Source organism: Rhincodon typus, chromosome 1, assembly GCF_021869965.1.
Source record: "Rhincodon typus isolate 14 chromosome 1, sRhiTyp1.1, whole genome shotgun sequence".
NCBI classification, from domain to species: Eukaryota; Metazoa; Chordata; class Chondrichthyes; order Orectolobiformes; family Rhincodontidae; genus Rhincodon; species Rhincodon typus.
In genome coordinates, this window is record NC_063332.1 from 172,283,942 (window position 1) to 172,309,249 (window position 25,308).

Below are 25,308 nucleotides of genomic sequence, written 5' to 3' on the forward strand. Positions count from 1 at the left end.
CTGCACTGAATTCCCAGCCTCTCATTCCCAGATGAACCAGCAACACACTGCAGGCCTGTTTAACACTGAAGGTGTAAGAGACTCATGTCTCACGGTCTGTATTATGTGCAGGACTGCTCGGAATGAAGGTGTCGCTGTCTAGGCCTACATTTATTGCCCATCTCTAATTGCCCAGAGGTCAGTTAAGACTCAACCACATTGCCATGGGTCTGAAGTCATATTCAGGCCCGTTTCCCTCCCTAAAGGGCATTGGTGAAAGAGATAGGTTTTTTCCTCTCACGGGTTAGCACTGTGGCCTCACAGCGGCAGGCACCCAGGTTCAACTCCACCCTCAGATGACTGTCGGTCTGTGTGGGGTTTGCATATTCTCCCCGTGTCTGCGTAGATTTTCTCCGGGTGCTCCAGTTTCCTCCCACAGTCCAAAGATATGCAGGCTAGGTGGATTGGCCATGGGAGATGCAGGGTTACAGGGATGGGATGGGTCTGGGTGGAATGCTCTTCGAAGGGTCGGTGTGGTCTCAACGGGCCGAATGGCCTGCTTCCAAACTGTAGGGATTCTGTGATTCTATTCTATGATAGTGGTTAAATGGTCTCCCTTAGACTAGCTTTCTCCAATTCATGTGTGTATATACAACTGAATTGTTTACACACAGGCTAGGATTGACACTTAAACAGAAAGCAATGCCATAGTACACAGTAGATGTCTGAACCTCTCCTATCACCATTGTGCCACAATTGGCAAGGTACCTGACACCACTTTGAATGCATTATTTGATTGATTCGGCCTGGCTATGGCCAGTTCCAAACCAGTTTAGTGAATTGACTGGGAATCAAATGCAAAGTTAGTGAAGAAACGTGGATATTCAGCCGATCAAATTCAGCACCTGAACGCAAATATCAAGGCTCATGGCCCAGTGTTGTGTGGAAATGTCACCTTTGGGATGAGATGTTAAAGGAAAGCCCTATCTGCCCCCTTAAGTGGATATAAAAGATCTCACTGCTATTTTGTTGTTGCTGTCCTGGATCAATATTTATCCCGCTGTTAACATCACAAAGACAGATAACCTGGCCATTATCACATTGTTGATTGTGGGAAACGAAAGCAGAAATTGCCGGAAAAGCTCAGCAAGTCTGGCAGCATCTATGGAGATAAACCAGAGTTAACATTTCAAGTCCAGTGACCCTTCCTTGGATCTGATGGCAGCGAGGAAAAGGTTGGTTTGTACGCAGAAGATAAGGTAGGGGAAGGGGGTAAGGAGTAAATGGTAGGTGGAGATAGAGCCTTAAGAGAGAAAACAGTTGGACAGACAAAGGAGTGGATAACGATCCGGCTGGGAGGGTGAATAGCTGTTAATGGAGACTGTTAGTGGCTTGGGTTGTGTGTAATGGCATATGATGTGACAATAAGACCTGGTTTGTGGGAGCTTTGGTAAGGACATTGTGCCTCTGATTGTGGGAGCTTGCTGTGCATAGATTGGCTGCCTATTTCCTACATTGACAGTGACTACACTTTCAAAGTCCTCAACTGGCTGTAAATTTTTTTTCAGACACTCAGAGGCTGTGAAAGTCATTATATCACAGAACTGTCAAAGTGTAGGAGCAAGTCACTTAATCTATTGTGTTTGCATCAGCACTTCAAATGAGCATAGGGTCGTAAAGTTGCATTCTTTCATGGCCTTTGAAGTTTCTTCACTCATTGCAGGGCAGAATTCATGTTAAAACGATGGAAGAACGTACTTGCTTTAATAAAGTGATTTTTCATGTTGCATTACAGCACATCACAGTTACTGGTGTTCTTTTGAAGTATAGCCACTATGGTAATACAGGAAACCAATTTACCCACAGCAAGCTCTCTCAAACAGCCGTGATTGAATGTTGCAGCAAATTACTGCAGATGCTGGAATCTGTACTGAAAACAAAAAAAATGCTGGAAATCACAGTGGGTCAAGCAACATCCATGGAGAGAGAGCAAGCTAATGTTTTGGGTCTAGATGACTCCTTATCAGAGCTGACTTAATAACTAGATCATCTGTTTTCAGTGATGTTGATTGAGAAACAAATATTAGCCAGGATACAATGGGAAATTCCCCTGATCCTCTTCAACAGAGGGTCATGATATCATTTATTTCCACCTGAGATAACAGACGTAGGTTTCACATCTCATCTAAAAGATGAGAGCTCTGACAATGTAGCACGGTGGCTCAGTGGTTAGCACTGCTGCCTCACAGCGCCAGCGACCCAGGTTCGATTCCTCAGGTGATAGACCCTGTCTGTGTAGAGTTTGCACATTCTCCCCGTGTCTGCATGGGTTACCTCCAGGTGCTCTGGTTTCCTCCCACAGTCCAAAGATGTGTAGGTTAGGTGGATTGGCCATGGGAAATGCAGTGTTAGAGGGGGTGGGTTTGGATGGGATTCTGTTTGGAGGGCCAAATGGCCTGCTTCCATGCTGTAGGGAGTCTATATCTAATGCAGCACTCCCTCAGTAGTGCTGTAGGAGAACCAGTGTAAATTGTTACACTTAGGACCTTGAATGGAATTGAACCTGTGACCAGTGGAAGAAGCAAGCTACCAGCAAGGCCACAGCTGACACCTCATGTGCTGGTGTAGAGTGTTACAGCTATGAAGTCACCATGCGGCTGATGATAAAAGCAAAATACTGCAGTTGCTGGAAATCTGAAACAAACAAAGAGAACACTGGAGAAACTCAGCAGGTCTGGCAGCATCTGTGGAGAGATAAACAGAGTTAATGTTTCCAGTCTGATATGACTTTCCTTCAGGTTCTTATGGAGAAGCTGGAAAGTCAGATGAAGGAGAAAGGGACAGTAGGATACACTGATAGCATGAGAGTGGACTGGTGCAGAGCATAAACACAGACTGGATGAGCCGAATTGCCAATAATTTCTATCCAATGTAGATTGCTTTGTTTGCAGTTTGGCTTTCCAGAAAGCAGATGTGAAATTTAAAAAAAACGTGCTGGTGATACTTCTCTGGTCAGGCACCATATGTGCAAAAGGGAAGAGTTAATGCTTCAGGTTGAATATAACTCCTCTTTGGAAGACTTACATTGGAGAGGGTGTACAGAAAAGCAGCCAGATATAGCCCTTCTGTGAGAATGATAAATCGCAAAAGATTAAAGAAATGCAAAATCGACAGCCTAAGCAACACCAAACTCAGAGTAGCCGGAGTAATGTAGAGTAAGGAATGTAGTAAAGTTAAGTGAGGAGTACTTTTATTAAGAAACACTTAAAATGTGTAAAATAATTTGTGAGATGGGGTGGTAACCTCTAATTCTGGCCTTTTGCACATCCCCATTTATAATGGCCCCACCATTGGTCATGCCATCAGATGTCCAGGCCCTAAGCTCTGGAGTTCCCTCCCTACACCTCTTAGCCTTCCCTATTCTGTAAGATTGTTAGTATCTGAAAGCGTTAGCTGACCTCACACAGGAAATTTTGCACATCGGGATGTAAAGGACTGTAGGGGCTCTTGTGGTTCCAGTGGTAGTGTCCCACCTCTGAGCCAAGCAGCCTGGATTCCATCTGCTTCAAAGGTAAGTAATAACATCTCTGAGCAAGCTGATTACAAGTACCTATAAGGTACCAATCCTGGGAGGAGCTAAGCAGTTGTGTTCCAATTGGTATAGAGTCATAGAGTCATACAGATCCTTCATGCCGACCATAATCCCAAACTAAACTAGTCCCAGATAACAAGGTGTAGAGCTGGAGGAACACAGCAGGCCAAGCAGCATCATAGGAGCAGGAAAGCTGACGTTTCGGGTCTGGACGCTTCTTCAGAAAATGTCTACTATCTCTAAACTAGTCCCACCTGCCTGTGCTTGGCAACCATTTCTTATTCATAACTTATCCAAATGTCTTTTAGACATGGTAACTGAACCTGCATCCACCACTTGCTTTGGAAGGTCATCCCACACATGAACCGCACTCTGTCAAAAAAAATCCCCTCATGTCTTTTTTTAATTTTTCTCCTTTCACCTTAGAAAATACGCCCTCTAGTCTCGATTTTGCCCACCCTAAGGAAAAAGGCACCTGCCAATCACCTTATTTAAACCCCTTATGATTTTATAAACTTCTGTAATGTATTGTAGTGCTAAGTCCTTGTAGCTAACAATAATGTGTATTTACTCTTATGTTGAGCATGGTGTCTGATAAGGCACTATCAGGTATCTCAGATGGAATGTATCTAACTATTAACCAATATGTGCTAGATCTTTACTGTTTATCAAGATTGAACCCATTTTCAACTGAAGGCTTTGTGTGGGCATTCTTCCCTACTTGGTATCAGTAAATTAGAATAGCACCAGGAATAGAGATTATTGGTAATAAATCAAGGCAAACCATCTCAGGTGATTCCGCTGAGCAATGTATCAAATGTGCCATTCTGACGGAAAGGTACCTAGTGCCTGATATACTACTCTCTACCTCACCTTCTTTCTTTAAGGCACCTCTTAAATCCTCACTCTTTGATCGAGCTTTTGATTACCTGATCTGGTATTTGACACGGTGTCATCATTTGTTTCATAATGCTCCAGTACAGGGACTTTTTTAAATTCATTTTTTGGATGTGGCCGTTGCTGGCTGGGTCAGCATTTATTTGTCCATCCCTATTTGCCCTCTTGAGAAGGTGATGGTGAGCTGCCTTCTTGAACCGCTGCAGTCCACGTGCTGTAGGTTGACCCACAATGCACTTAGGGAGGGAATTCCAGGATTTTGACCCAGCGACAATGAAGGAACGGCGATATATTTCCAAGTCAGGATAGTGAGTGGCTTAGAGGAGAACTTGCAGGGGCTGGTGTTCCCATGTATCTGCTGCCCTCTTCCTTCTAGGTGAAAGTGGTCGTGGGTTTGGAAGGTGCTGTCTGAGAATCTTAGGTGAATTTCTGCAGTGCAAATTGTAGATAGTACACACTGCTGCTACTAAACGTCGGTGGTGGGAGTGGATCCTTGTGGATGTAGTGCCAATCAAGGACATTTTGATATTCAAGGTGCTATATAAATACAAGTTGATGCTTTTGGCAAAGGCAGAGAATGATTTAGATGTTTAGAATGAGACGATATGTCCTTGATTCCGGGACAAGAAGCTTTGACGACTTCAATGGATTAGATGGTCTCCTGTACCATAATGACTCAATGTCCCTCCTCTCCCACTCCAATCCTTGTCTACTGAGGACAATGTCAATGATCCAACTATTCTCCCATGACTTTCCATGTCTCGTATGGATCATTTCCATAATACCTTATAGCAAACCTGAAGGAGAGGCGGTGATGTAGTGGTAATCTCACTGGACTACTATTTAGAACTCTAGCTTCATGTTCTAGGGGCATGGCTCAATACCAACAGATAGTGAAGTTGAATTCAGTAAAATGCTAGCCCAACGGCATCCATGTAAGCTTTACCAATTTTTATAAAGACCCATCTGGTCCAATGATGCTCTTTAGGGAAGGAAATCTGCCAACCTTACCTGGTCTGGATCCCATGTGACTCCAGACCCACAGTAATGGGATTGACTCTGAACCATCCTCTGGGCAATGAGGAATGGGCAGTAATTGTTGTCCTAGCCAACGACCGATACATCACGTGGATTAGTGAAAAGGGGGGAAAAAAAATCACAATACTGCTGTTCTGATGGCTTTAAACTGCCTTGATACAGGAATGTCAGGATTAAGCTGACTTCTATCATCCTCAGGTTTTTATTTCTTAATGCCATTGTAATGTATAGACATTCAGTCTTGACTCCAGTACGAGTGCCTATGCGCGCTGGGTGGCACAATTATGAAGTGCAATGGTGCCATTATGTTACCATGCTGACATGAGAAGTGACTGGCAGATCAGTTGGCAGAGCATATGAGAGACAGACGGGGAGAGAGAGAGAGAGAGAACACACATAGAGGAGGTTCACTGTTAAACTAGACCTGCCCAACTCACCAGGCATTTCCTTGCCTGTATGTGCCCTGGTCGTGGAAGCCAGGTTAAGCATGGAGTTTCCAATTATTGCGGTCATGGGAGTGGGCTTGGGGGCAGGGGGCTGAGAGTCCTTGGAGTTTATTGGATTCACACAGTTTAATCGCTGCACAGATTGACAGAGGTGCCCAGCAGAAGCTAATTCTGGGAAGTGTTAGTGGCAGCGACTGTAGCACTAATCTTACAATTGAAGAAAGGATTCAGGCAGATGGCCCATGTAATTGCACAGTCAAAATGCCCCCAAATGCACCTCATTCCAAAGCACTGGGAGATTTTTTTTCTTTCAAGTGAGTTGATGATTTCCCTGTAGTTCACTGTGGGAATCAGTGGATTTGTAACACTTCAGGGTTCATTGACAGCCACATTGTGTCACCTTTGTGCCTAAAAGCCAAGGGTAAAACAAGCCCTCTTGTTTATTATTGCTTGTTCTTTGATCCCACGTTAGGAATTTGGATGGGAGCGAAACCTTGGGCGCACCCTGTCACCAGCAACAGGGGTGAGGATTATGTTCCTCAAACAAAAACGGCTCTCCGATTGTCAGCTCTGTCATTCCCAATAACAGTGTGCAAGATAAGCCGAGCTCGGTTTTACCTGGCATCTGTGTGTGTCACACCTGAGCCTTGCTCAGGATGAAAGCTAAGTATGTGGCCTTTCTTGTGTATATTAGCAAGAGCAGGACGGGGGAGATGCTACATCATTCCTGAGAGCTGTTACTGAAAACAAATTGTCAATTACAGCCCGCTCCTGTTGTTCTGGCCTTTCTTTAAATTGGCATCAACTGTCAGCACCATGCTAGTGATAGGAAACCTGTACTAGAACGCCAGCACTAGCCAGCACTTATGTAGTGCCTTTAGCAGAATGAAACATTGCAAGGTGCATCACAGCAACATTATAAAATAAGATGCAACACCGAGCCACATTTTTCAATTACTGGTCAAGTGCTTGGTCACTGCAGTGGGTTTTAAAGTATATGTTAAGGGGGAAAGGGAGGGGAAGATGTTTAGTGAGGGAATTTGAGACAGCTGAAAGAATGGTGGAATGTTTAGAACTGGGGATGTTCAAGAGGCCAGAGGTAAATGCGGGTACAGTTACAACATTTAAAAGACATTTAGAAAAGTTCATGAATAAGAAGTGTTTGGAGGGATATGGGCCAAGCGTAGGCAGGTGGGACTAGTTTAGTTTGGGATTGTGGTCGGCATGGACTGGTTGGACCGAAGGGACTATTTCTGTACTATATGACCCTAAATGAACGGGGAGGTTGTGGGGCTATTGTTTTTGTAAACCAGAAAGGGTTCTATACTGTGAGGGGAGGCTCTGGGGTAAAGCTGGCTTGATAAGCAAATACTTGACAGGAAAGTTGGGTGATGTGGTTTGTTGGCTTGTGAACTAAAAGACTTGGCACCAATCCCTGTCTCAAATCAAACTGTAGTTTTGTGTTACACTGTCAGTGCATGACTGAACCAACCTTTCAAACTGAACAAAACACTGGATATGAAACAACAGCAACTTGCATTTATTTTGCAACATAAGTACAGTAACGTGTCCCAAGGTGGGAGCAATTATAATCTGTCACTGAGCCACACGAGAGCATATTCAGACAATGAACAAAAACTTGGTCAATGACATGCGTTTTTACAGGGTGTCTTCGAGGAGGAACAAGTGGTCAAAAAGTTTAGGCACAGAATTCCAGAGCAGTTGAAAGAATGTTTGCTGAAGGTAGAGTGATTGATTAAAGCAGGGATGAGGTTAAAGACACTGGGAAGGCTGAGGCAAAGGAAGATTTTGAAAACCAGGATGAAAACTGAGGTGTTGGTGGACTTGTTCAAAGAACTGCAGCGTCTGTCTGATGGCTGTTTCATCCCCAACCCTCCGTGCTCCCTCCTTCCCCAGCCTCCCACATAATTCAGTTGCCCAATAAGCAGCAAAATATTGCCCAAGTGGGATTTCAGGATGTCCTCATACCATTGCTGTTCTCGTCCAAATACTTGTAAATATTGTCAAGCCATCAGTGTTGGCATTTTTCAAAATCATGCTATGATCAGCATTGATTCCAAACTGTGGGAAGAGGTTAAAAGGTAGGAATTTGAAATACTTGTTACTCACCTGAGTTTATCCAGTAAACATCCCCTCTGTACGAGGAAAATCCCAAATCCACTGCCTTGTTTCTGTTAAGTTAGTTGTTCACCACTGAGGTGGCATAGAGGTGTACAAAATGATCAGAGGTATAGAGTGGACAGCCAGAGACCTTTTCCTAGGTTGGAGGTAGCTATTACGACGGGGCATAGTTTTAAAGTGAGTGGAGGTAGATATAGGGGAGATGTCAGAGGTAGGTTCTTTACTCAGAGAGTGGTAGGGGCATGGAATGCATTGCCGGAGAGGGTCGTGGAGTCCGCCTCATTAGGGGCATTTAAGCAGCTATTAGACAGGCATATGGATGATAGTATAAGGTAGGGGTGGAGGTTAGATCGACCTTAGGCTTAGGGTAAAAGTTTAGCACAACATCATGGGCCGAAGGGCCTGTACTGTTCTATGTTCTATATTCTAGATGACAACTAGTCTCAGTACGTTTCTGCTACAGAGGGGGAAAAAGGGGAAAAGATTGCCTCTCCAGATTGCTGTCCAACAACTCCACAGGACGTGTTAGATTTCGAGTCCCGACCAGAAACATCTGCTTTCCTGCTCCTCTGATGCTGCCTGGCCTTCTGTGTTCCTCCAGCTCCACGCTGTGTTATCTCTGACTCCAGCATCTGCATTTCTTGCTACCTCCACAGGAAGTGTCCCTTCTGGCATCTGCTGAACCTGGCTGTGATGATTCCTGTTGATGAATAGCCTGTTGACTCACTCACCTTGTCAGAAATCATGTTTAAATGACAGTTAATCAGATAACAACATAAAGGGGAGCTGATGAGATCCTGTGGAAGAGGACAGCAAAAATGAAAAATTTAACCCTGGATACAGTAAATATACAGAGCTGAAGTGGATTTTAATGGATTTTATTGCGGGTAATCTTTTAATGACTTAATTTATGTTTCTGCAGAGTGCAGAGAAATGACATTGGTGTGATAAACAAAAATTGAATGTTGGCGCCAGTCCTGGTCCGCTATTTAAACCCAGTGCTTCAGCCGTTTAAAACAAACTAGTAATTGCCTAAGTCAAAGAGTGGACAGAAGGATATCATTAAACGAATGCTATTAAAGGTTCTGCGTAGGAAATACAATCATGGCCGAGTGGGTAAGGCCAGGGGCTTGCAAACTATTGGGGTTTTCCTGCACAGGTTTGACTCCTGCTACCTACAATCCTGACTCTGTGGTTTGAGGGGCAGAGTCAGGGTAAACAGGAATAAACTTTAAGGAAAAAGGTTCTGTGTATTACCATCCCAGGTGCTGGTTTCAAGGCTAGCGTCATTCTGCGTTAGCTCTAATGAATGTTTTCTCAGCTGAAACATGTTTTTAATCGATGGTTTTTGCTCGGAGCACCATGCCCATTTAAGTCACGATTTCTTTACGCACTGCAGGACTGGACAGGGAAGAAAAGTGACCACGAAACAGAGGGGTTTTGTAAATCTGCTCCTTTCTGTCCTTTTCAAAGCCTCAATTGGTGACTGTGTTGTTTGGTGATAGATTCAACTGAGAAGGCACCCTGTCGTTCCATAGTGAATTAGTCACTGGTGTTTGAAGAGGTTTTGTTGTCAAGTGCTTACCCAGAGCATCTGGTTTGTGTGTAACCGCTAAATGTAGAACAGCTGAAGTATTTGGGTGTTAGTGTGCTGCCTTCCCGAAGTAAAATAAAAACGAGCAATACTGGTGAATGAGACATGCTCGTCGAAATTGTGTTGTACATCAAAATGAATTTCCACTACGACCAATACATTTATTTTTGAATATTAGTGGTTTTCACTGTTTTCATTCCCTCTGAGAGTTCTGCTTCTACCTTAAAAAAAACCTCAAATGATGCTCATTTACTGCAGCCTGGAGAGCAGGCTGTGAGTTTCTCAAGCACCATTTTGCTTACGACCTTGTTCTTTGTCTCCGTCTCTTGAGCGACTATTGTGAATAACTCCACAAGAAGTTAGAACAGAAGTGGGCCATTCAGCCCGTCGAGTTGTCATCACAATTTAGTGAGATCATAGCTGATCTGATAATCCTCCAGTCCACTTTCCTGCCTTTTCCCCATAACCCTTGATGCCGTTACTAATTGGAAATCTGTCTAGCTCAGTCTCGAATATACTTTAACAATCCAGCCCTCTGCGGTAAAAAATATCCACAGATTCACTATCGCCCGAGAGAAGAAATTTCTTTTTATCTCTGCCATATATTTGTGACCCCTTATTCCTAGATTATACCCTCTGGTATGATCCTCCCACAAGGGGAAACAGCCTTTCCACATCTTCTCTGTCAAGTCCCCTAAGAATCTTGTATGTTTCAATAAGGTTACCTCTTATGTTTCTGAGTGCCAATGAGTACAATCTACTCAACCTGTTCTCATGAGACAGTCCCTCCATGGCAGGTATCAGATTCGCGAACATTCTCTGGACTACCTCCAATGTCAGTATATCTTACCTTAGATAGGGGGTCAACACTGTTCACAGTATTTCAGCTGTGGTCTGACTTATGCCTTGTATAGTTCTAACCATATATCTCCTTAATTTTATACTCCATTCCCTCTGGAAATCCCAACATTCCCTCATCTTGGATGCTGGGTTTTTATGATTCATGGATGAGAACTCCCAGATCCCTTTATTCCACAGTTTTCTGCAGTCTTTCTCCATTTAAATAATATTCAGATCTTCTGTTTTTCCTGCCAAAGTACATGACCTCGCTTTTCCCCATATTACATTCCATCAGCCAGGCTTTTGCTCATTTATTTGCCCTTTTAAAAACTAATGGCTTGTGAATATTCTACGTAGGCCAAGCAAATTGCTTGTTTTAGTGACATTGTCTTAGTTTGTATGGCTCTCACTCAAGCTGAAAAACTATGGGTCAAGATCTCATTCTCGGCTGACACATCTGAGTGGTAATTAGGGGGTGCAACATAGCCGGTGGTGCTGTATTGTTAGATGGTATATTAAAGCTATTTAGCTTCAAGTTGAATCAAGTGATTCAACGTTTTCAGCACTATTCAAAGGAAAAATAGTGAATTCTCCTGGTGCCCAAGCCAATATTCAATCCTGCCCAACACTTGCGAAAGCAATTCAGTCGTCATTCATCTCGCTGGCTGCATGTGGGATCTTACTGTGCACAGGGAGGCTGCCACATTTGCTGGATACCACAGCAGCTTTAAGACAATGAACTGTCTGTGATTTGCGCAGTGCGTCACAGACATGCATAGTCTTCCTGAATACAGTCTTTGCTAACAGAAGTTACAGTCTTGTATTTTACGAGAAGACAATGGGTTACAGAGAAAAGAAAAGAAGCCTGTTTCTCGAAAGGTTAATGCAGCTCTGCAGAAGTCAGCTTTTATATATGACTCAGGGGCTTTAGAAATTAATAAACAGTGGTGTGACATTCCTACTAAAAGTTTGCAATGCTGAAGAATTTGTTAGTTAGGAGATCAGATTCCAGGTACTTTTGATAGCTCCTAGTCAGTGACACAGCAGACACCTGTGTGGTCTTTTATTTGACCTCTAAGCAATATTTTGAAAAGAGCTTGACGTTTCCTTGTATAAGCAAGTTTGGAATTGGGTGTGATATGCAAAGAAAGACTTGAGGAGGAGAACCCACAACTAAGCTATGACCCTGTCAAATCAACCCTACTTTCACAATATGTGTTGAGTTTGTGGTGATGGTTTACACCCAGTGGATTGTGAGATTAATGGAACCTTCCTTTCCACCTGAATTGTTGCATTACACAAACAGCAGCCTCATTGTGTCGAAAAAGAAAATGCCTCAAGGTCCAATCTATTTAGCTCGAGTGTAATCAGATTTTTTTTTGCTTCTGGATACATGTTAGTGTTAGAACATGACAAGAATCTATGAAACTTCTTGCAGAAAAGTTTTCAAATGATCTTGGATCATTTTGTGCTACTGCTGGCAATCTATAAGGTCCTGCTGTTTGGTGTCATGATGTTTGTGTGAACAATTCTGTGCCCCACCAAAAACAGCAACTTGCATTTATGTAGCACACAATTTTCACAGTAAAACACTCCAAGGTGCTGAAGAAGTGCCAAACTTGAGGGCAGTAGGTAGCGATCAGGAAGAAATTGTCAGCTTTGAGGGAGCAAGTAAGGGCAATATGAGCAGTATGTGGAGGAGCAATCTCCATTGGCTGTGATCGTTTCAAAATCACTTTTTTCCCATACACCTTTCCTCTATTCCAGTGCAATGATTTACTGACTTGAAGGGAGATGCAGAAGGAAAGGACTGAAGGAAAGAACCTTGAGTTACCTTCCACATCCTGGCTATGAGATTCTGAAGGGATTCCGAAGTATGTTTTCTGTTCAGAATTTCTACATTGATCTTGTATATTGACAGGTGATTCTGAACCAACAAGAGCGCACTTAAATGGTGAAATAAAAACTGCAAGTTCTGGAGAAACTCCTACTCAACAGCATAGAACCCCTGATTTTTCCACCTCCCTTCGCTCCCAAAAAAGAGTTGCCGGACTTGAAACAGTAACTGAATTTCTCTCTTCACCAGACCTGCTGAGTTTCTCCAGTACTTTCTGTTTTTGTTTGTATTCATGTTGCGGCTGTTATAACTGATACAGGCAGTTCTGCACCCTGTGACCAATCTAGTCAGCAGTTTTATCGGCTGAAACTACAGTTCCTGTGATGATTTAGAAATGTTACAAATTTGGGTGGCACGGTGGCTCAGTGGTTAGCACTGCTGCCTCACAGCACCAGGGACCTGGGTTCCATTCCACCCTCGGGCGACTATCTGTGTGGAGTTTGCACAAGCTCCCTGTCTCTGTGTGAGTTTCCTCCGGGTGTTCTGGTTTCCTCCCACAGTCCAAAAATGTGCAGGGTAGGTGGATTGGCCATGCTAAATTGTCCATAGTGCCCAGGGATGTTTAGGTTCGGTGGGTTAGACAATGGAAATGTAGGGGTAGGGGAATGGGTCTGGGTGGGATACTCTTCAGAGGGGCAGTGTGGACTTGCTGGGCCAAATGGACTGTTTCCATACAGTAGGGATTCTATGATCTATGATGATTTAGTAGCCAGCAGATGTGTTTCCCTGTTGTCCTACATCATTGCTCCAGCTCGTGCTTTTAATTATTTTCTTCCAATAACTTGTGTCTTTGTGACCCAGGCAGATAGGTTTACAGCATTGTCTTGCGCCATGAATTAGAATTAGAATTGGCTTTATAGTCATGGTCATCAGAGAGTTAGTGTTTCTTAATCAAATTTAAAGCATTACAACACATGGGCACGTCCTGTGTGAGGTGATAAACTACATTGGCACCCAGTCTGCCAACATGTCATACTAACATACAAATGTATAAACAAGGCAGTCTCAGCTGTTCCTCAGCCAATCAGTAAAATTGTGGCTGATCTAATTACTCCCTGATCCTGCCTAACTCCCCCCAAAGCAGGCAAGCTCCCCTGAGCTGAGAATTCACTGCTTTAACTTTTTGTCCTGGCTTTACTTACAATAACAGTATGCCCTTTGGTATGGTAAAACACCAGACAAATTCGATTATTCTTCGAACAGTGCATAGGCGCAACTATTACTATTATAGTTTGCCGTAACATTTTTGGTTCATCCTCTCATTGTGGAATCAACTCCCAGCCTCAGTGCAGACTTGACTCCCAGCATTCCCAAACTCGAGGTGAAGCCTGACACTGTCTGGGTTGGAAGGACAATTATTCCAAGCTCTTATTTCTCCAGTTTTCTAACTCATTGCCTGATGTTTTATTTCTTTATTTTTCTAATCTTACTTTCCCTCAGAACTTGTTCTTAAGAATCTGTACCTAAGTACCTCAGGACTTAAGATGGCGCTGTTAGTGGTGACTTCTAAACTTTTCGCTGTACTTGTGAGTACATGTGAAAATAAAGCTAATTCTAATTCTAATTCATGGCGCAAGACAATGCTGTAAACCTATTTGCCTGGGTCACAAACTCTGGAATTCCCAAACTCTGGAATTCCCTCGCTACACCTTTCCACCTCTGTACCTCACTTGCCTTCTTCAGTTCATTCCTCATGTTACAACCAGACTCCATCCTCAATTCATTACAGTTCCAGGCAGGATGCCCCAAACTGTTCACCCCCCTATCGATGAAGGGTGAACTGGCTCCACTGTTTTATTCACATCATCCCTGTCCTTGGTCAGTCACGACAAGATTAATATTAAAAAAGAATGTCTTCCCTCATGAATACCTTTCTCCCAGATCACGTCAACTTATATTGTAAAAGGAAGTAATTTAACCAGGCTTTCTTGGAGTTAACAAAGAGTAAATTTATTAATTACCAAACATGAGGAGAATTAGTAACAGAAGCACACAGGTGCACACATTTAGAAATAGGAGGTGAGTCAAAAAGAAAGAAGTCTAATAAACAAATATATGGGCTTCTCCGAATTGTTGGTGAAGAGTACACAGTTTAACATTGCGACCAGTGCAGTAAAGGTTACCAGTAGAATTTAATGTTGATAATTGTACAGTCAGCTTCACAGTTCCAGTTTTACAGGTTGTTTGAGATATTGCAGTTCTGATTCCTTTCAACTGTGATTGAATTCCAACATTCAGAGTGAGAGAGAGAGTCCTTTTATTGTCCTTTTATTCTGGTTTGCTGCACTCAGAGTGAGAGAAATTCTTCCTTTTACCTGCAACACAGGGGTAACTAGGGGATAGCTTTTCGACATTGACTTTCACAGCACACTAACACAGGCTGGTACACATGAGAATGCCCAGTCCCACCAGCACACTCCAGTAGAGTTGCTCTTCAATATTCATTAAAGGGAAAATACCAAAATGTGACAGTTTGGGGCTTAATCCACTGGGTGGAGTTTATTGTTGAGCAGGGGATTGTCTGCCCCTCATTATCTTTATTCACAAGAGGTCACGGTACATTCTGACTTGCTTCTTTCTCCTGTTTAAGGGTATTGTTTGATTCCTACACATCCATAGGTGCGGCAATCCTTAGTTTGGCAAATTGGTTGAGACTCTGTAGTTCTGATTTCTTTCAACTGGGATTGAATTTCAATATTTGCTGTCTCCACATGGCCACTTAATTTATTTCTGCAGCCAAATTTGGCTGTATTAACCCACTTTTAAAAACACTTTTGGAATTACAAATGTCCACACAGTACTTTGGAGCTCTGAGTAATGATCATGAAACTCCATACCACTTGGACCAAGCTTTAGATCCAGTGTCTCTGTCTGTAGTTCTATGTTGTAATATGATCTATAATGTCTCTGTGAAGCACCTTTAGACATTTTATCAGGATAAAGGCGCTATGTCAAAAGTTATTGTTTTAAACAGGTGAGGTCAGCTTGACGGGAAATGCACTCGGGCAGAATCTGATTTTACTTTATTTTACTTATTGTTAAAATTACAGTGAAAAGTATTGTATAATGTTGCCACTCTCTGGCACCATGTTAAAACATAGAAATATAAACCAACACATAGAACATAAAGGTATAAATAGCTCAGTGGTTAGCACTGCAGCCTCACCGTGCCAAGAACCCTGGTTCGCTTCCACGCTCGGCTGACTGTCTGCGTGGAGTTTGCACATTCTCCCCGTGTCTGCGTGGTTACCTCTGGGTGCTCCGGTTTCCTCCCACAGTCCAAAGATGTGCGGGCTAGGTGGATTGGCCATGCTAAATTGCCTATAGTGCCCAGGGATATGTAGATTAGGTGGGTTTGGGGAATGGGTCTGGGTGGGATCCTCTGAGAGTCGGTGTGGACCTCTTGGGCCTAAGGGCCTGCTTCCACACTGTAGGGATTCTATGGAAAAAGTGTTCACCTTTACAGTCCTTCTTGTTAAGTGCTCCATCATGGGCCATGGTCCTGGTGGCCAGGTACGAGTTCCCTTCCCCACACTGTCACTGCTGGAACGAAAGTCACCACTTTCTGTTGCCATCTCTCCTCCACTGATGCCCTCGCCACTGTGAAGCCTCGATGGACCTTGCCAATGCAGATGCCACGGATGCCGCTGGCTATCGTACCGGCCCAAACTCGACTCCACTGCCTCGATGAGTCAGCTTCGGGCCTACCTCGCCGATGCAGCCACTGCTGATGCTGCAGGGTCTCGTACTGGGCCCAAACTCCCCTCCGCCACAGCAGGTATCTGAAGTCTTAGTGCTTGTCTTTTCTCCAGAGAGGGATTTTGTTGAAAATTAGCTGATGATTATGAGTCCTGACCTCTCCCAGGTTAGAAAGTAGTCGTGAATCAATAACCAAACACTTTTTTTTGCAGTTCTGAGGAAGGATCACCAGACCCGAAACGTTAACTCTGTTTTCTCCTCCACAGATGCTGCCAGACCTGCTGAGCTTTTCCAGCAACTTTGTTTTTATTCCTACTTTTTTTGCTGCTTGTGTGCAGGTAGTTCTGCTATAACACGTGTTTCATTAACGCGAATTGGCTGTAACATGATTAATGAATAGTGGATGCTGTTTGGATAATATGAACTTCCTGCTGTACGGGTATAGCGAATTTCTATAGTGATTTCCCTATAGTGTGATTTTCCATGCTGTTTTTCTATAGTGCGAGGTCACACAAGAACGTAACAATCACGTTATAGGAGAACTACCTGTACTTTCTGTTTGCAAAGTGCTGTACAAGATTTTGCCCATTTAATGAAGGTGGCACGGCAGCTCAGTGGTTAGCACTGCTGCCTCACAGCGCCAGGGACCCAGGTTTGATTCCACCCTCAGGTGACTGTCTGTGTGGAGTTTGCACATTCTCCCCGTGTCTGTGTGGGTTTCCTCCGGGTACTCTAGTTTCCTCCCACAGTCCAAAGATGTGCAGGCTAGGTGGATTAGCTGTGTTAAATTGTCCATAGGGATGTGTAGGTTAGATGTATTAGCCGTGGGAAATGCAAGGTTAGAGGGATGGGTCTAGGTGGGACGGTCAGTCTGGACTTGTTGGGCTGAATGGCCTGTTTCCATGCTGTGGGGATTCTGAGATGCAGATAGTCTGTTGGAACTTGGAAGTACTTCAGGGCAAATGATGCTTTGAAACAGGAATGATGCAGATGACTGCATGGTTTCCAGAGCTGTTTGAAAAACATGCTTTTTCTCTGTAAAGACTTATTGAAAACATAGATGAGGAGTGAAGCCACTTGCTGAGGTCGTTGGCAGATATATTGCTCCATTTCTCCCCTTCCTACTAAAGATTTTCCACTTTTTTGAACAATCACACAATAGTTTCTTTTGGTGGTGTCACTGCTATAATCTCCTGTGGTCCAATTAAATGTTTCCTTCTGCTTTACCTTCAAATGTTTTCCCTAAATTTGTGACAAGTTCTGTTGACACTCTTGTACCAGGCTGGGTTTTGTGTCTCTAAGCTGGAACGTTACCCTCTGGAGACACATGTTGCAGCCCACCCAGTTTTTGCTTTATCTGCTACTGACCTGCACGTAGATGAAGTGTGTCTTTTAGATTTTTCAGCCAGGATTCCGGATATTTCCCCTCTGTTTATTTTTTTTTTCTCGTTTAAAACAGGGGTCAAGGGGCCCATTTCCTGATAAATAGTAAACTGTATTAATTGGTCTACTCCGAATGATTTCAACATGTTAAACTTCACAAGGCAGTGAGTGGCGTGCAGCTACCGAGAGAAATTTTTCAGTGTTCTCTTCTCTTTGTTTCTTGTGAGAAATCTTTCAGTTTAGAGGTTCAAATGTCTGCGAACAGACATGACAAAATGACAATGATAGAACTAGCTCTTTTGGCTAAAGGAATCAATGGGTATAGGGGGAAAGTTGGAACGGGGGACTGAGTTGAATGATCAGCCATCATCATATCGAATGGCAGAGAAGTCTTCAAGGGTGAATGGCTCCTATTTTCTATGTTTCTATATATTTCAAACTCTCCTATACCCCTGCTCTGAAACCCCAATTAAAACACCAATTAATACATTGAGTCTGAAACACAGAAACAGACCCTTTGGCCCAAACTGGTTTGTTTTACCCATGAACCCCCGAAATCTCATCTGTGCAACATGACCTTCTGTTCCTGGCTCTCTCTATTTTTATCTTGGTTCCCCATTTGCTGACAGTGCCCCTTTGCATCTGTTCAAGTGTTTTTCTGGACCTCCTCCCACCCAAGGAATGAACTGTCAATCTCATGGATACCGTTGGGAGCAACTCTGATTAAAATCAGTGGTTCTTTGAAAATCATGGCTTACTCACACAGGCTCATTGTCAAAACGGAGAAAAAGAGCTGTTTGACATCTTGATGTGGTTGCAAGTGAGAAGCCATGTACTGTTGTCAAATGCCCAGTGAACACTATCTCATCAACTCCATGCTTGGACATGACCATTGTCTGACAATGTGGTAATTTAGAATATGAACAAATCAATATACAAACAAGGAGCTAGAGTAGGCCAGTCAGTGTATTGGATCTGTTAAACCATAGAAAACAACAACACAAAGAAGGTGTGTCTCAGTCACTTTCTCTCAGGGAGATATCTGTACAGTGATGGTGTCTCTCTGTCCACTCCCTCTCAGGGAGGTATTTGTACATTGAATGGTGTCTCTCAATCCCCTCTTTCTGTCAGGGAGATATCTGTACACTGACTACTGTCTCTCAATCCCCTCTCTCTCAGGGAGATATCTCTACACTGACTGGTGTTACTCAGTCCTCTCTCTCTCAGGGAGATATCTCTACACTGATTAGTCTCTTTCAATCCTCCCTCTCTCTCAGGGAGATATCTGTACACTGACTGGTGTTTCTCAATCCCTTGCCTCTCTCTCTGGGAGATATCTGTACACTGACTGGTGTCAGTCTTTCGTCACTCTCAGGAGACAGCTGAACACCAGTCAGTGTACAGATATCTCTCTGAGGAGAGAGAGAGAAAACTGAGACAACATTCAGTGTACAGATATCTCTCTGTTCGCAGGCTTCCAGTCTGAAAAACAATCCTTTACCATCACCCTCTGTCTTCTACTTATATCCAATTGGCTAACTCCCTCTGGATCCCATGTGATCTAACCTTACTAATCAATCTACCATGTGGAACCTGTTTACATACATGGTGTTGCACACTTTACATAGTGCGACTCTATTCACTAATTACTACATTACCATAACGACTATAAATACGAAAGCACTGATGAGAGGTTGCCACATGGAAATAAGCCACCTCAGCTGGTCTTTGCCAATGTCACTGCCCCACATGAGTTTCCTTTTAGCCCTTTCCACCCGACTCTATCAGGATAATGTCGATACTGTATGGAGCTGGAGGAACACAGATGGTCAGGCAGCATCAGGGGAGCAGGAAACTTAACGTTTTGGGCTGGGATCCTTCATCAGGACTCCAGAGGTCCCGACCCGAAAGATCGACTTTCCTGCTCCTCTGATGCTGTGTTCCTCCAGCTCCACACTGTATCGACTCTAGCACCTGCAGTTCTTGCTATCTCCTATCAGGGTATCTTTCAGTTCCCTTTCTCCCCTATGTGCTTATTGAGCTTCTTCTCAAATCCATCTCTTCTTTTTACCTCAGTTACTCCTTCTGATAGTGAGTTTTGTCTTATTGGCTTGAGGTGGCCGAGGGACAGTGCGACCACTGATCCTTGCTTCAATGCTGGATCTAAGGGCCTTAGGAATTTAATTATTAGTGACAGAGGATTGACCAGTGGTGAGTTTTCACATTGAAGGGGCACTTGCCTAGATATCTAAAGAAGCAGTTTGTTGTGTGATGGCAATATGTACAAATTGGATGAACGAGTTAAATATCACAGTATTGCAGAATTGTTATAGTGCAAAATGAAGCCATTCATTCCATTGTGTCTGCACTGACCCACTGAATGCGCATTGTGATTTAGTACAATTTTCCTGCCTTTTCCCTTTAACCTGGAGAAAGGTTTTATTCAAATAATCATCCAAAGCCATCATGCATGCCTCAATTGAATCTGCCTCCTCTGTACTTTCAGCTTTGTATTCCAGACCCTAACCACTCGATGTATGAATATTTTTTTCTTGCATTGCAATTTGCTTCATTTGCAAATCACTTCAAATCTGTGCCCTCTGTTTCTTGATACCTTTTAGGAGTGGAATAGTTTCTCCCTGTCACTCATAATTTTGAAAACTTCTATCAAATTTCTTCTTAGCCTTCTCATTTCCAATTAAACCAGCCTGCACCTCTCCAACGTATCTTCGTCATTGAAGTTTCTCAGTCCTGGAACCATTCTTTTAAACCTCTTCAGGAATGTCTTCCATGCGTTTACATCCTCCTTGAAGTATAGCACCCAGAACTGTGCTGCATACTTCAGCTGAGGTCTACCAAATGTCTTATATAAAACAAATACAGAAGTTTCTGGAAAAACTCAGCAGGTCTGGCAGCATCTGTGGAGAAAAGGCAGAGTGAACTTTTCAGGTCCAATGACACTTCTTCAGAACGGTCTAACAAGTGTCTTACATAAGTTCTGCATTAACTCGTTGCTCTTGTGCTCAATGCTCCTATAAATAAAGTCAAGGGCACTGCATGCTTTATTGACTGCTCTCTCCATCTTCATCTCCAGTATCCATCCCTCTTCAGGCGTGAGGCTGGAAAAACACAGCAGGTCAATCAGCATCCGAGGAGCAGGTAAGTCAATGTTTCAGACCAAAACCCTTCGTCAGGAGAATTTCGGCCCGAAATGTTGACTTTCCTGCTCCTCAGATGCAGTCAGATCTGCTGTGCTTTTCCAGCCTCACGCCAAAGACTCTGGCTTCCAGCATCTTCAGTCCTTTATTCTCTCCATCTGTCTCCATCTGTCCTGCTACCTTTGCTGGTTAATGTCCATGTATACATAATGACTTAAGACTATCAGGGGTATATCACGTTTGACTCCATCGAAATTTTGTGCTAAACTGTCTGAACCACCTCCTGAAGGCTGTCTGATATCATCACATTGGGCAGAACTTAATGAGCCTTCACCATTACCACTTTCAGAACCATTACCTTGTGCCACATGTTCCCCATTCTCACCACTCACTGAGCAAATATAATTCTTATGAATTCCCTATTGAATTTATTATGAAATACCTCGCGTTTATTGTCCCAAATTTTGGATAGTCCCACAACAGAAAGCAACCTGTCTATGTTAATCCAATTGAATCCCTTCACTATTTTAAAGCCATTGACAATATCAGCACCCAGTCTTCTCTTTACGAAAGAAAAGGGCCTAAAGCTGTACTGTTATTTTAGATAGCTGTAGAGCTCTGTTATCCTGTGAATCTTCTGTTTTGTCTTCCAAAGAAGTATAGAAAATAGGAGCAGGAGTGGGCCATTCAGCCCTTTTGAGCCTGTTCAGCCATTCAGTATGATCGTGGCTGATCATCCAACTCTATATCCTGTTCCTGATTGCTCTGCTTTTGTTGTAAGAACTATATATAACTCTTTCTTGAAAACATTCTATGGTTTGGTCTCAACTGGTTTCTGTAGCGGAGAATTCCAAAGGTTCACTACCCACTGAGTGAAGAAGTTTCTCCTCTTCTCAGTCCTAAATGGCCTACCCTGTATCCTTAGACTGTGACCCCTGGTTCTGGACACCCCGGCCATTGGGAAAATCCTTCCTGCATTTACCCTGTCTCACCCTCGATCCAATACGACTGCACGTCATATCTGTCAGAGTTGGTATGAATTGGTAACAGGGTTTACAGAAACATTCAGGCTTACATGTCTGTGCTCAAATTGCAAGCAGTAATCTTCCCAAATTCAAGTTCACTGAGAGCAATGCAGCAAAGGAACGTAGTTTCTACACTGGGTGGGCACACTACCTTACCAGGTTACCACCTTCAAAATAATGTCAAAAAATGTAAACCCTCTCCTCTCCAGCCCTTACCCTTATTCTACCTCTCGCTGACGGTGGAGAAGTTAGTCTTGTTTTGAAAGTGCTGAATAGATGCGTCATAGGCATTATTACTAGAGAGCAGAATTACACCAGTGACCACACATTAACTACAATCCACTTTGGAAAGGCTTGAGTTCATGAAAGCTACTGTATAAATGCAAATCCATGCTTTTGTTTCCATTTCTAAAGGAGCTTGGTGCATAATTTCTCCACAGTGTTGCCATTATATCCGTTCCTAGGCTGCGTCTGAGATACAGATGAAATGTATCCATCATAAATGCAGAAAGCCATAGAATGGAATTGTAGATTATTTCTATATAACACACTTTGATCCATCGTGTTTATGCTGGCACTCTGTAAGGGGAATCTTACTAGTGTCATTCCTTCACTCTGTCCCTGTACTTTTGCATCAGGTAAGTTTTCATCAAGTGCTTATGCAACTTCCTTTGGAGACCATAGTTGAACCTCCATCCATCATACTGTCTCGGGCTGTACATTTCAGGGAGGTAAACTGTCTCCACTGAAAAAGGTTTTTCTTCATATCATCTTTGGCTCTTCTGCCAATCACATTAACAACTGTGAAGTGTGCACTAGTTAAGTGAGGTTAGTCAGCAGACCTCAAGTTGGGTAAATAGGGTTAAGGTACTGATCGGCCATGATATAACTGAATGGCAAAACAGACTCAAGGAACTGAGTGGCCTTTCCCTGTTCCCGTGCCCCTAATACTGATTGCATGGTTGACTTTCCTTACAGCATTTCTTTTTAATCATTCACAGGTTGAGGGCACTGCTGGCTAGACAGCATTTATTGCCCATCCTTAATTGCCGAGATGGCAGTTGAAAGTCAACCACATTGCTGTGGGTCTGGAGTCACATGTAGGCCAGACCAGGTGAGGATGGCAGTTTCCTTCCCTGAGGACATTAGTGAGCCAGATGGGTTTTTGTTTTTGGACAATCAAGAACAGATTCACGGTCATCATTTTGACTCTTAGTTCCAGATTTTTTGTTATTGAATTCAAATTCCACCATCTGCCGTCAACCCAGATCCCCACAACATTAACAGAAACAGAAGTTGCTGGAAAATCTCAGCAGGTCTGGCAGCACCTGAGGAGCGAAATCAGAGTTAAGGTTTCGGGTCAAGTGACTGAAGCATCAGTTCTGAGGAAGAGTCACTTGACCCAAAACATTAACTCTGATTTCTCTCAACAGATGCTGCCAGACCTGTTGAGCTTTTCCAGCAATTTCTGTTTTTTTTTCTGATTTACAGCATTCGCAGTTCTTACGGTTTTCTCCAGAATATTACTTGGCCTCTGGATTAACAGTCCTGTGATAATACCACCAGGCCAGTGCCAAATTTAGCATTATGCGTCCATTCAGTGGAATTCAAAGGGGAAATGATTTGGGTTCAAGTCTAGACCTCTTCCCATTGACTTCATAGAATTCCAGTCAGGCAGGTGTGAAACGTTCAGCTGATCAAAACCCAGCGGGTTCCATCGGAATGTTCCTGGATTGTGAAAGGGTTCCATTCTGGAGTCTGTTCGCTAGTCAGTACACAGCACAGGATGAAGTACAGCAGCTGTGTGTAAGTACAGGAAATGTTTATACATTGGATCTTTAAAATTGAACCCACGTATGGGATTACATTCGTAAATACGAGCCTTGGTAAATTGAACGTTCATAAATTGGGGACCTCCTGTACTATACGCCCCCACTCCCCCCTCCCCAGATCATCAAAACCTCCACTGTCCGAATGAAGTTGAAGGGCCAATCAGTATGGGTGCAATGATTGATCAAAGTGTTCACTGATTAAAAGAACAGGTGGAAAAATATACTTTGTGTGGAAAATAGGCTTTACTCCTGACACCAGTTTACTGCGTTCCAAATACCATCCTCAAATTAAATGCTCATTTTCAATTAGTTGCTAAGTTAAAACTGACATTATTGTTTAATAATGTTATCTGGATCTATTGCATGCAGTTCTGGGCTGACTTTACATGTCTATCTAGGGTTGAGCCTTGTATATAACACTGACAGATTTCTTCCTCACGATCTAACTTACTAATTGAAAAACCTAACAGTTTATCATTTTTTTTTAAAAGAAAACTCCAGATAAAGGGCTTCTCAGTGCCATGTTTATAGTTGAATATTTCCTGGAATTAGAGTCAGCCCTATCTTGTAGACATTACTTGCTGTAGTTAATGGCCTTGATGCTTACATTGCAAGTCTTGCGATGAGGGGTTGAACTTTTAAAATGGGACAGGGCTTCTCTTTGGGGCCGGTCTCGGCTGGTGAAGCCAAGATTTCATTGAGCTCCAGTATTTAACGCGAAGTGAATTCTGATGCAGCACAACACCAGAACCTTCAATTCACGTGCCTTCTGCAAAATTCCGCCGCAGCTGTCTTCCAGTGTTTCATCAAATTTACAAAGAAATAAGTTCTCTCAGCTTTGTGCTGATGCTACAATGACCAGGCACTAAGTCTCTCCTTTTGGCAAGAGGAACAAGCTCAATATTTTGTATTGCCTACGTTGTGTATAAATATCTAAAAGACCAGTTTTGCTCTGAGAACACAATGATTCTAGGAAAGGTTAGTTCAACAAGTAGGTGTAATGAAAGCATTGTGTTTTTCCTGTTCAATTGCCATTTATGGTAACTTGGACGGTGACCAATTTTTGTAACAGATCATAAATTAAGCTGAAATAAAACATACCTTGTACTGTCTTTCATGTATGCCATATGTTTGCTGTATTTCTTAGGGCTTTGGCCTCACACAGTATTTGTAAGCTTTTCTTTGTTTAAAGTGTACAGTGACTGAAATATCCTCCCTCCTGACACTCACACACTGTGCTTTGCATAGTTTATGGTTCTGTTGCTGACACAGAAGTTGTTGCAGGCCTCTGTTTGTGTAAGTAGTACTATTTGCATGCTGTTGTTTCTTTTCTATTTATTTAGTAAATACAAGTGCCCCAAAATGAAACAATCACCTCTTCATTCGCTGAATATATGGTGATTTAGTTCAAACTTTAGTCTGTAGAGGGGATGCTTCTCAGTAATATGTAGCATTGTCTCTTCTTTTATTCATTCAAGGGATAGGGGACAGCACTTTATTGCCCTGAGGGCAGTTAAGAGTCAACTTTGCTGTGGACCTGGAATCACATGCAGGCCATATCAGGTAAGGATAACAGTTTCCTTCCCTAAAGGACATGAGTGAACTAATAACATTAGTTTTTACAAAGATGGTCATCATTAGACTCTTAGTGATAGTAGGAACTGCAGATGCTGGAGAATCTGAGATAACAAGGTGTAGAGCTGGATGAACACAGCAGGCCAAGCAGCATCAGAGGAGCAGGAAAGCTGATGTTTCGGGCCTAGACCCTTCTTCATTTTCTGAAGAA

The 25,308-nt window shown here is 43.0% G+C and overlaps 1 protein-coding gene across 4 annotated transcripts in view; it reads left to right on the forward strand.

The window, feature by feature from the left end:
* The window catches only part of bmpr1ba (bone morphogenetic protein receptor, type IBa), a 110,070-nt gene that overhangs the window by 21,671 nt on the left and 63,091 nt on the right, over positions 1 to 25,308 (forward strand). Inside the window, exon 1 of one of the 4 annotated variants that reach the window (XM_048602718.1) lies at positions 24,715 to 24,818. The exons of the other annotated variants lie outside the window; for them this stretch is intronic. The gene's annotated coding sequence lies outside the window, so the exon portion shown is untranslated. Of the gene's footprint in view, positions 1 to 24,714; positions 24,819 to 25,308 lie in introns of those variants that run through there. 4 annotated transcript variants of the gene reach the window in all.